The following is a 12,859-nucleotide window of genomic DNA, read 5'->3' as shown; positions in this document are numbered from 1 at the left end:
CTCATCTTCCTCTACCTCCTCTTCCACTCATTTTCTTCTACCCTCCGCTTCCTCTACCCTCCTCTTCCTCTACCCCCCCCTCCTTGACATAACCATGGCTCCATGATCCAGGCCACAAAACATCTCTTTCCTCTTCCTTTCACCTACTGTCTGGCCCACACTGTTCTCTGATAAGACCATCCCCGAGACAGAGGTGCCAGTGGTAATACAGTGTAATGGCTTCTGCTCCTTTGTAATGAAATCATTAAAAGTATGTAATATGGGTAATATGGTATGGCTTTTTCTCCATGTCAGAGTAGTTGGTGTAATTCATATTTTAACAAACCTACAGGATATGTAGATCATTCTCCTAATAGTATGAATGTTCTACATACTGTATATACAGTCTATATATATGTGTTATATGTGTTATATGAATCGGATAGTATACAAAGGAAGGGCTTTATTAAGAGGGAAGACACATGCAGAGCCCATGTTCTAGTGGTGATGCTCCCATCCAGTCACATGCTGGTCCCCACTGGTGACTGGGGTTCATTCCCCATGTCCACCCTTCATAGTGTTCTCCCACTTGCCTGTCTCTTCCTATACAAAGGAAGGGCTTTATTAAGAGGGAAGACACATGCAGAGCCCATGTTCTAGTGGTGATGCTCCCATCCTGTCACATGCTGGTCCCCACTGGTGACTGGGGTTCATTCCCCATGTCCACCCTTCATAGTGTTCTCCCACTTGCCTGTCTCTTCCTATACAAAGGAAGGGCTTTATTAAGAGGGAAGACACATGCAGAGCCCATGTTCTAGTGGTGATGCTCCCATCCAGTCACATGCTGGTCCCCACTGGTGACTGGGGTTCATTCCCCATGTCCACCCTTCCTAGTGTTCTCACACTTGCCTGTCTCTTCCTATACAAAGGAAGGGCTTTATTAAGAGGGAAGACACATGCAGAGCCCATGTTCTAGTGGTGATGCTCCCATCCAGTCACATGCTGGTCCCCACTGGTGACTGGGGTTCATTCCCCATGTCCACCCTTCATAGTGTTCTCCCACTTGCCTGTCTCTTCCTATACAAAGGAAGGGCTTTATTAAGAGGGAAGACACATGCAGAGCCCATGTTCTAGTGGTGATGCTCCCATCCAGTCACATGCTGGTCCCCACTGGTGACTGGGGTTCATTCCCCATGTCCACCCTTCCTAGTGTTCTCACACTTGCCTGTCTCTTCCTATACAAAGGAAGGGCTTTATTAAGAGGGAAGACACATGCAGAGCCCATGTTCTAGTGGTGATGCTCCCATCCAGTCACATGCTGGTCCCCACTGGTGACTGGGGTTCATTCCCCATGTCCACCCTTCATAGTGTTCTCCCACTTGCCTGTCTCTTCCTATACAAAGGAAGGGCTTTATTAAGAGGGAAAACACATGCAGAGCCCATGTTCTAGTGGTGATGCTCCCATCCAGTCACATGCTGGTCCCCACTGGTGACTGGGGTTCATTCCCCATGTCCACCCTTCCTAGTGTTCTCCCACTTGCCTGTCTCTTCCTATACAAAGGAAGGGCTTTATTAAGAGGGAAGACACATGCAGAGCCCATGTTCTAGTGGTGATGCTCCCATCCTGTCACATGCTGGTCCCCACTGGTGACTGGGGTTCATTCCCCATGTCCACCCTTCCTAGTGTTCTCACACTTGCCTGTCTCTTCCTATACAAAGGAAGGGCTTTATTAAGAGGGAAGACACATGCAGAGCCCATGTTCTAGTGGTGATGCTCCCATCCAGTCACATGCTGGTCCCCACTGGTGACTGGGGTTCATTCCCCATGTCCACCCTTCATAGTGTTCTCCCACTTGCCTGTCTCTTCCTATACAAAGGAAGGGCTTTATTAAGAGGGAAGACACATGCAGAGCCCATGTTCTAGTGGTGATGCTCCCATCCAGTCACATGCTGGTCCCCACTGGTGACTGGGGTTCATTCCCCATGTCCACCCTTCCTAGTGTTCTCACACTTGCCTGTCTCTTCCTATACAAAGGAAGGGCTTTATTAAGAGGGAAGACACATGCAGAGCCCATGTTCTAGTGGTGATGCTCCCATCCAGTCACATGCTGGTCCCCACTGGTGACTGGGGTTCATTCCCCATGTCCACCCTTCATAGTGTTCTCCCACTTGCCTGTCTCTTCCTATACAAAGGAAGGGCTTTATTAAGAGGGAAGACACATGCAGAGCCCATGTTCTAGTGGTGATGCTCCCATCCAGTCACATGCTGGTCCCCACTGGTGACTGGGGTTCATTCCCCATGTCCACCCTTCATAGTGTTCTCCCACTTGCCTGTCTCTTCCTATACAAAGGAAGGGCTTTATTAAGAGGGAAGACACATGCAGAGCCCATGTTCTAGTGGTGATGCTCCCATCCAGTCACATGCTGGTCCCCACTGGTGACTGGGGTTCATTCCCCATGTCCACCCTTCATAGTGTTCTCCCACTTGCCTGTCTCTTCCTATACAAAGGAAGGGCTTTATTAAGAGGGAAGACACATGCAGAGCCCATGTTCTAGTGGTGATGCTCCCATCCAGTCACATGCTGGTCCCCACTGGTGACTGGGGTTCATTCCCCATGTCCACCCTTCCTAGTGTTCTCCCACTTGCCTGTCTCTTCCTATACAAAGGAAGGGCTTTATTAAGAGGGAAGACACATGCAGAGCCCATGTTCTAGTGGTGATGCTCCCATCCAGTCACATGCTGGTCCCCACTGGTGACTGGGGTTCATTCCCCATGTCCACCCTTCATAGTGTTCTCCCACTTGCCTGTCTCTTCCTATACAAAGGAAGGGCTTTATGAAGAGGGAAGACACATGCAGAGCCCATGTTCTAGTGGTGATGCTCCCATCCAGTCACATGCTGGTCCCCACTGGTGACTGGGGTTCATTCCCCATGTCCACCCTTCATAGTGTTCTCCCACTTGCCTGTCTCTTCCTCTGTTTCAAACTGTTTAAATAAAGTGTTCAAAGAAAATACTGAAGTCATAATGACATGATCTGATTAGCTTGTTCTTCCTTCAGTATGTGTACAGTTTTTTGGGGTCAATTCAATTTCAATATCAGTCAATCCAGGAGGTACACTGAAATGCCAATGATCTGTGCTTTTCTATGAGGAACATTTGGAATATGCTGGTCATTTAAGAACATTTGAACATCTTGGCCATGTTCTGTTATAATCTCCACCCGGCACAGCCAGAAAAGGACTGGCCACCCCACATAGCCTGGTTCCTCTCTAGGTTTCTTCCTAGGTGTTGGCCTTTCTAGGGAGTTTTTTCTAGCCACCGTGCTTCTACACCTGCATTGCTTGAGGTTTGGGGTTTTAGGCTGGGTTTCTGTACTTTGAGATATCAGCTGATGTAAGAAGGGCTATATAAATAAATTGGATTTGATTTGAATAGGAATTTGCTTTACTCTCTGAATTGACAGCAATTGAAATGGAATTAACCCCAGTATGTCTCAGCATGTGTATGTATGTAGCAGAGTGTCGACCCATGTGTTTCCATGCTCTTAGTGTACCTTGACACTGCCAGAGGAACAGAGAACTTGACCTTACACACACATACACACACACATACACACACACACACACACACACACACACACACACACACACACACACAAACACACACACGAACGCACACAGACCGTGCTTCCTTGTACAGCCCAACCAACAGTACACAGCAGCTAGCAGCTAAATAATATAATTAAATAATAATGGTATAGAATAATAATAATAATAGCATTAAATAATAATAGTAGTATTGAATAGGTTACCCTCCTGGAGTCTTCTCAGAACACTATGTTATGTAAGATACTAGGTTGGTAATGTAACACCAGGGAAGAAAACATCCTTTTCTCAACACTCTGGTCTTGATATTTATGTAGTGTAACCTTGAAGGTAAGTTACATACACGGTAATGAGGCTACTAGCTTATTTCTCTCCCCTCGTTTTTGTCATTTATCTACAGTACTTCTCCATTGTAAATCTTTGAGCGACAGATAACAAGTTACAATGCACACAAGTTGTCATATAAGTTGAATAAGTTTGGTTATGCTTATGTCAGTTAGAATGTGCAATAGAAAAGCAGATTATTTTTTAACCTTTACTTAACTAGGCAAGTCAGTCAAGAACTAACTCTTATTTACAGTGACAGCTGGTTAACTGCCTTGTTCAGGGGAAGAATGACAGATGTTTACCTTATCAGCTCTGGGACTTGACCCAGCAACCTTCTGGGTACTGTCCCTACACTCTCACCACTAGGCTACCTGCAGCCCCAAACTCATTTGAATTTGAATTCAGTGGTTTGAAAAGACTGAACCAGCCTTAGCCTTCCTGCTGTGTGTGGTTGGTCCCTTTTAAATTACATTAACTACTCAGTGTATGGTTTGTGTGTGTGTGTGTGTGTGTGTGTGTGTGTGTGTGTGTGTGTGTGTGTGTGTGTGTGTGTGTGTGTGTGTGTGTGTGTGTGTGTGTGTGGTCCCTTTAAATGACATGAAATACTCAGTGTATGGTTTGTGCGTGTGTGTGGTTGGTCCCTTTAAATTACATGAAATACTCAGTGTATGGTTTGTGTGTGTGTGTGTGTGTGTGTGTGTGTGTGTGTGTGTGCGCGCGTGCGCGTGTGTGTGTGCGCGTGCGTGTGTGTGTGCACTTTCTTGGCAATGACTGCTAGAGAGCCTCTGTTAAAATATATGAAAAATCAGGTGAACGAGTTCAGACCAATCAGCAACCTAGACCTAGGACAGTAACATTTTAAGCAGACATTACATTTTAGTCATTTAGCAGACACTCGTATCCAGAGCGATTTACAGGAGCAATTATGGTTAAGTGCCTTGCTCAAGGGCACATCAACAGATTTTTCCCCTAGTCAGCTCGGGGATTCAAACCAGTAACCTTATTGGCCTAACGCTCTTAACATCTAGGCTACCTGCTGCCCATAGCAACAATACAAATATTTTCAGAAATATATTATGAGACAGTACAGTATATGAGATACATTGAAATCTGACAATGACTTAAACTTGTGACTCCAACCTTCCATTGATGAAGGTGGTCAGTGGCCATAGAGTTGGGTCTCGGGCTGGGGCAGGGGTCTATAGGAGCAGAGCTCTCCCAGAGGGGAAAGGGCTAAGCTAACGACGGCCCTGCCCTGGGTCTATTCCCCACTGTCCTATCCCATCACAAGGTCACACAGAAAAGGTTTTATAATGCAGGGATTCATTGCTTATCTCAACCTGAGGCCAAGTTCACCTTCCCTCTATTAATCAGCAGACAGTGTTAGGTTACATCCCAAATAGCACCACATTCCCTACAATGTGCATTACTTTAGACCAGGGCTCTATGCATACTGGTCAAAAGTAGTGCACCATATTGGGAACAGGGGACCATTTGTGACGCAGACCTTAAAGCAGCAAAGTGGATTGGGTGTAGATTTTATACACGCCTACATCTTTCACTGGCTGGTTGGGTTAGAATTTTCCATGTAAACATATGCACATATATTTTGATCTTTCCTCCTGAAACCCAAGGTCTTTCTCTGTGTTCGAGATGGTGGTGGGCGATTTTTAGCTACGGTTGCTGTGGTTACGATGAGGTGTGCTGAGGCTATAGACAATTCTCTCTCTCTCTCTCTCTCTTAGTGTAATGTACCCCTGTCTCTCTGTCACTGTCTCGAGGTGTAATGTTCTGTAAAATAGAGCATGCTCCAGTAAGCGCTTGCTTTATTAGTTTTTATTTTTATAGGCAGCGATTTGCACAAATAATTTACTGGACTTCATATGTTCGATGTGGGCCAGTGACTACACTCTTAGAAAAAAGGGTTCCAAAAGGATTCTTTGGCAGTCCCCATAGGATAACCCTTTTTGGTTCCAGGTCGAACCATTTTTGTTTCCAGGTAGAACAGAACCCTTTTGAGTTCCATGTAGGTTCTACATGGAACCCAAAAGGGTTCAACCTGGAACCAAAAAAAGGGTTACTCGAATGGTTCTCCTATGGGGACAGCCAAAGAACCCTTTTAGGTTCTAGATAGTACTTTTAATCTCAATCCTGAGTAAAATCTACACCTGCACAATCTTTCGTTATAGAGAAAACCTTCCCTCATGGATACTGGAACGTTGACACGTTATAGAGAAAACCTTCCCTTATGGATACTGGAACATTGACACGTTATACAGAAAACCTTCCCTCATGGATACTGGAACATTGACAAGTTATAGAGACAACTTTCCCTCATGGATACTGGAACGTTGACACATTATAGAGAAAACCTTCCCTCATGGATACTGGAACATTGACACGTTATAGAGACAACCTTCCCTCATGGATACAACGATAGACAGCTGCCTCTGATTGGGAACCATACTCGGCCAACAAAGAAATATAAACATAGATTTCCCACCCTAGTCACACCCTGACCTACAAAATGGAGAATTTAAAGGATCTCTAAGGTCAGGGCATGACATTGGGTCAAAAGTTTCGGGTAGCCTTCCACAAGCATCCCACAATAAGTTGGGTGAATTTTGGTCCATTCCTCCTGACAGAGCTGGTGTAACTGAGTCAGGTTTGTAGGCCTCCTTGCTCACACACACTTTTTCAGTTCTGCCCACAAACTTTCTACAGGATGGAGGTCAGGGCTTTGTGATGGCACTCCAATACTTTGACTTAGTTGTCCTTAAGCCATTTTGCCACGACTTTGGAAGTATGCTTGGGGCCATTGTCCAATTGGAAGACCCATTCGTGACCAAGCTTTAACTTCCTGACTGATGTCTTGAGATGTTGCTTCAAAATATCCACATCATTTTCCATCCTCATGATATCATCATCTATCTCCTCCTGCAGCAAAGCACCCCCACAACATGATGCTTCCCCCCCCCCGTGCTTCACGGTTGGGATGGTGTTCTTCGGCTTGCAAGCCTCTCCCTGTTTCCTCCAAACAGAACGATGATCATTATTGCCAAACAGTTCTATTTTTGTTTCATCAGACCAGAGGACATTTCTCCAAAAAGTACAATCTTTGTCCCCATGTGCAGTTGCAAACCATAGTCTGGCTTTTTTATGGCGGTTTTGGAGCAGTGGCTTCTTCCTTGCTGAGCGTCGTTTCAGGTTATGTCGATATAGGACTCATTATACTGTGGATATAGATACTTTTGTACCTGTTTCCTCCAGCATCTTCACAGGGTCCTTTGCTGTTGTTCTGGGATTGATTTGCACTTTTCGCATGAAAGTACATTCATCTCTAGGAGACAGAACGTGTCTCCTTCCTTTGCGATATGATGGCTGCGTGGTCCCATGGTGTTTATACTTGTGTACTATTGTTTCTACAGATTAACGTGGTACCTTCAGGCATTTGGAAATTGCTCCCAAGGATGAACCAGACTTGTGGAGGTCTACAATTCCTTTTCTGAGGTCTTGGCTGATGTATTTAAATTTTCCCATGATGTCAAGCAAAGAGGCACTGGGTTTGAAGGTAGGCCTTGAAATACATCCACAGGTACACCTCCAATTGACTCAAATTATATCAATTAGCCTATCAGAATCTTCTAAAGCCATGATTTTCCAAGCTGTTTAAAGGCACAGTCAACTTAGTGTATGTAAACTTCTGACCAATTGGAATTGTGATACAATGAATTTTAAGTGAAATAATCTGTCCGTAAACAATTGTTGGAAAAATCACTTGTGTCATGCACAAATTAGATATCCTATCCGACTTGCCAAAACTCTAGTTTGTTAACAAGAAATTTGTGGAGTGGCCGACAAACCAGTTTTAGTGACTCCAACCTAAGTGTATGTAAACCTTCGACTTCAACTGTACAGTATCTCTCACCCACGAGGTGAGATAATGCACATACTGTACATCATGTGTTCCCACGTATATTATTTATGTTTTATCATCATTGCCCTTTGACTCTGGCTAGCTCTGTCCTGAAAGTCTAGGGTTGCATCCCAAATGTCATCCTATTCTCTATTTAGTGCACTACATTGTAACAGAGCCCTGATCAAAGTAGTGCACTAAATAGGGTATAGGGTGCCATTCGGCATCCAGGCCAGGAGACCAGCCAGCTCCTAATAATTATGAGATCCTATTCATTATAAATGAGTAGAGAGTTGGTTGGTATTCTTCAGCAGTAACCAACCAAGGTCCGCCTTTTACTATTTTTCCTGTAATGTCACAGTAAAGGTATCTGTTCCATCCCAAACTCCCTATTCCCTATATAGTGCACAAAATTTAGACCAGGACCCATAGGACTCTGGTAAAAAAAATGGTGCACTATAAATGGAATAGTGTGCCATTAGGGATGCAGATATGCTGTTTGCGTTGCTGGTACATCTGGACCCGGTGGAGTGTGGAGGAGAGGATCACTTTGATGTTGTTAAAACGACAGGCCTGTGTGATCCTACGTTGAACTGACTGTGAAGAGCTAAGAGGGGTGGATGGCTGTGGAGGAGAAGACGTACGGGAACATGGGGAAGGACTGGGTGGGGTTGCATGGATCAGAGGAGTGTGTGGACCACACTGTAACTGAGGAACATTCAAAAAAAGTAGCAGGTGTCTTAACTTCAACATGAAAAGACGGCAAGCACATGCAAATGAAGTAGGTCTATCACTTAGATTAATTATCACCCATCTTGAATGCGAAAGAGAAGATGGTGGCACACTATATAGCAAATTAGCACATGTTTTGTGCATGGATGCAACTGGGATTTCAGTTCAATTGGCATCCCCATTGAGCACAAAAACATCAAAGTGTTCTAATAGGCTTTTGACATTCAGCTGAAAAAATATATATACATAAAAAGTGTTAGTTCCTCTTCTGAAGGACAAACACAACAAAAACCATCCATGAGCACCACAGAAGAAGATGTGAGATAGGGAGGGATAAGTAAGGAGGGAGGATGGATATGGTAAAGAAAGGAGGGTCACTACAAAATGATATGTTTTGTACATGGATGCCATTGGGATTTCAATTAAATTGGCATCCCCATTGAGCACATAGACATGTAAAAGGATGATAATGGGCTCTTAAGAAAAATGAAAAGTAAGGAGTAAAGAGGAAGGATGGTTAAGAATGAAACTTCAGACAGAGAAGAAGAGGGTGTTGAAGTGCTGGAAAGGAGGAGGAGGAAGAGGGATACATAGCTGACCGAGGACGCTCTTTGGTCCTCAGACATCTTTCAGGGGCAAAAAAAATATACCGAACAAAAACATAAACGTAACATGTAAAGTGTTGGTCCCATGTTTCATGAACTGAAATAAAATCTCCCCCCCCCCCCCCCCCCCAAAAAAAGCTTGTTTTTCTCAAATGTTTTGCAAAAATGTGTTTACATCCCTGTTAGTGAGCATGTCTCATTTGCCAAGATAAACCATCCACCTGACAGGTGTGTCATATCAAGAAGCTGATTAAACAGCATGATCATTACACAGGGCACATTGTGCTGGGGACAATAAAAGGCCACTCTAAAATGTGAAATTTCGTCACAAAACACAAATGTGTCAAGTTTTGAGGGAGCATGCCATTGGCGTACTGACTGCAGGAATGTCCACCAGAGCCAGAAAATGCTATGTTAATTGCTAAGCCACCTCTTTTTAGAGAATTTGGCAGTACGTCCAACCGGCCTCATAACCGCAGACCACGTGTAACCACGCCAGCCCAGGATCTCCACTGTACATCCGGCTTCTGTGGGGAAAAACATATTCTGATTGGCTGGGCCTGGCTCCCAAGTGGGTGGCCATATTTATTTATATTATTATATCTTTATTTAACTAGGCAAGTCAGTTAAGAACATATTCTTATTTTCAATGACAGTCTAGGAACAGTGGGTTAACTGCCTGTTCAGGGGCAGAACGACTGATTTGTACCTTGTCAGCTCAGGGATTTGAACTTGCAACCTTTCGGTAACTAGTCCAACGCTCTAACCACTAGGCTACCCTGCCACCCCATGCTTACCCCGGCCCACCCATGGCTGCACCCCTGCCCAGTCATGTGAAATCCATAGAGTAGGGCCTAATGAATTTATTTGAATTGACTGATTTCCTTATATGAACTGTAACTCAGTCAAATTGCTGAAATTGTTGCATGATGCATTTACATTTTGATCAGTATATTTTGGGAAACCTTGTAGAATTTTGACAGTGATGGTTCTAGCACTTCCATTGCTGTCTATGGAAACACTTTGTAGCGCAGCTTTAACAGTTCTTCATGTGAAGTGTTTCCAAGCACAGCGATGTACATCTCTGCTAAACTATGCACAGTGAACATTTGCTAGGTCTAATATTGTGTTTTAAAACGTCATCATCATCCCAGATTTCAGTTGATTGAAGCTAGGCTCGTTAGTGACATCCTATAGGTGACCTACTGTTTCAAGAAGATGCATGCTGAAACTGTCACCCTATTCCCTATGCATGGCCCCCTATTCCATATGCAGTGTCCATAGGGCTCTGGCCAAGAGTAGTGCACTATATAGGGTATAAATTCCATTTGAGACATAGCTTCAGTTATAAGCATGATTCTGTTTTAGCTCATGTGGAAGCAGGGTGTTGGCAGTGTTGACAGCTGGTTTATATATCCTTGTAATACACATGTATATATCAGTTCTAGTTAACCCTTGGCCTACAATTTTTGCTCCACTGTGGAAATTGCATGAAAGTAATAAAAACATCTGTCTGTTTAATCTAGAGATATCTGTTGCACGGGCTGCATCTCAATCATCGCGTCCGCACTTCCGCAAATGCGGTGAAAGGTGGCAGAGCAAGATCATTGTTTGTCAGACCATGAGACATCATGGAAATCGGTCTTCTCGCGAAAACGGCTGTTGTGTCCGAACGGTTTGGGCTACACACTAATATGACCCCTCTGCTCCACATGCCGCACAAGCCTCACTTGTCTGAAGGTCCCAGATACCAGTTTAAACCTCTTCAGTCTACCCCCTCCTTTTTCGAACATTCTGTTAAAAATCGCGCAACATTTCAGCGTCCTGCTACTCATGCCAGGAATATAGTATATGCATATGATTAATATGTGTGGATAGAAAACACTCTGAAGTTTCTAAAACTGGTTAAATCACGGCTGTGACTATAACAGAGCGTGTGTTTCATCGAAAGCTCAAGAAAAACTGGTCACTGAAAACTGAAAAAAATATCCATGCGCCACTTGCATGTATTGTTTAAGGGGCACCAAATTAAATAGGGCCGAGATTGCAATTCCTACAGCTTCCACACGATGTAGCCAAAAACGTCATTTTCATTGACAAAAATCCTTTGTGTCATGACAAATAGATCCTTCATTCCGTCCAGCATACTGCAATCGATTTTGGAAAAGAGAAAAAGGGACATTGTTTTCTTGAGTAGCTGCAATTGAATACAGATAGCCCAGTGATCAATTTGATCGCTTATTATTTACAAATACCTAAAGTTGGGTTACAAAAGTAGGTTGAAGTGTTTTGTCAAAGAATATAGGCAACTTATATAATTTTTAAAAATGACGTTGCGTGTTGGAAGAGAGCTTTTTTCCTGAACCAGACAGGCTATACAAATGGATATTTTGGGCATACATGGACGGATTTAATCGGGAAAAAGACCCAATTGTGATGTTTATGGAACATATAGGAGTGCCAACAAAGAATATCATCAAAGGTAATGAATGTTTTATATTTTATTTCTGCGTTTTGTGCAGCGCCGGCTACGCTAATTATTTTGTTTACGTCCCCTTCAGGTATGTTGGGGTGTTGCATGCTATCAGATAATAGCTTCTCATGCTTTCGCCGAAAAGCATTTTAAAAATCGGACTTGTTGGCTAGATTCACAACGAGTGTAGCTTTAATTCAATACCCTGCATGTGTGTTTTAATGAACGTTTGAGTTTTAACGAGTACATTTAGCATTTAGCGTAGCGCATTTGCATTTCCAGGTGCCTAGTTGAGACGTCTGCAGGTTTTAAAAAATTAATGGAAGTACGTATGGAGATAGTTTAGGGCCTAAAATAAGGGGATAAATACATGTAACAAATATATATAAATAGTGTCCTGACCTTTCTTAAATCTCTCAGATATAGGACATACACTTCAGAACAAACTTCCTTTTGATTGTTTTTGGGACTATCTGTTGTTCAATGAAGTTCATCTGTTATTCAATGCGTTGCTATTGGCTAATAGCAGTATTGCCAAATTCAATGTTTCATACAATAATTTTTGTATATATTTTTATACATATATAATTAAAAATCAAAAAGATACATAATCCTTGGTATGACCATCTTAAAACAATTCCATATTTAACCAGGCAAATCAGTTAAGAACAAATCCTTATTTACAATGACCTACCCTGGCCAAACCCTAACGATGCTAGGCCAATTGTGCCCTGCACTATCGGACTCCCAATCATGGCTGGCTGTGATACAGCCTGGAATCGAACCAGGGTCTGTAGTGATGTCTCTAGCACTGCAGTGGCTTAGACTGCTGCCCCACTCAGAAGCCCTCAAAAGTATGCATGTTAGCTTAAAACCAAACTCGTACAATTTATGTGGGTAAGAATTTGAAACAAGACTGAACATCAGCAATCGTCACTCACTAGTTAGTTAAATGACTCAACTGTTAGACATACACTACTGGTCAAAAGTTTTAGAACACCTACTCATTCAAGGGTTTTTCTTTATTTTTACTATTATCTACATTGTAGAATAATGGTGAAGACATTAAACCTATGAAATAACACATGTGGAATCATGTAGTAACCAAAAAAGTGTTACAAAAATAAAAATATATTTATTATTTGAGATTCTTCAATTCGTCTTGATGACAGCTTTGCACACTCTTGGAATCAACTAGCTTCATGAGGTCAGTCATGACCT

This window comes from Oncorhynchus mykiss, chromosome 20, assembly GCF_057628025.1.
Source record: "Oncorhynchus mykiss isolate SJ-2025 chromosome 20, ASM5762802v1, whole genome shotgun sequence".
Taxonomy (NCBI): domain Eukaryota; kingdom Metazoa; phylum Chordata; class Actinopteri; order Salmoniformes; family Salmonidae; genus Oncorhynchus; species Oncorhynchus mykiss.
This window is presented reverse-complemented; position numbering follows the sequence as displayed.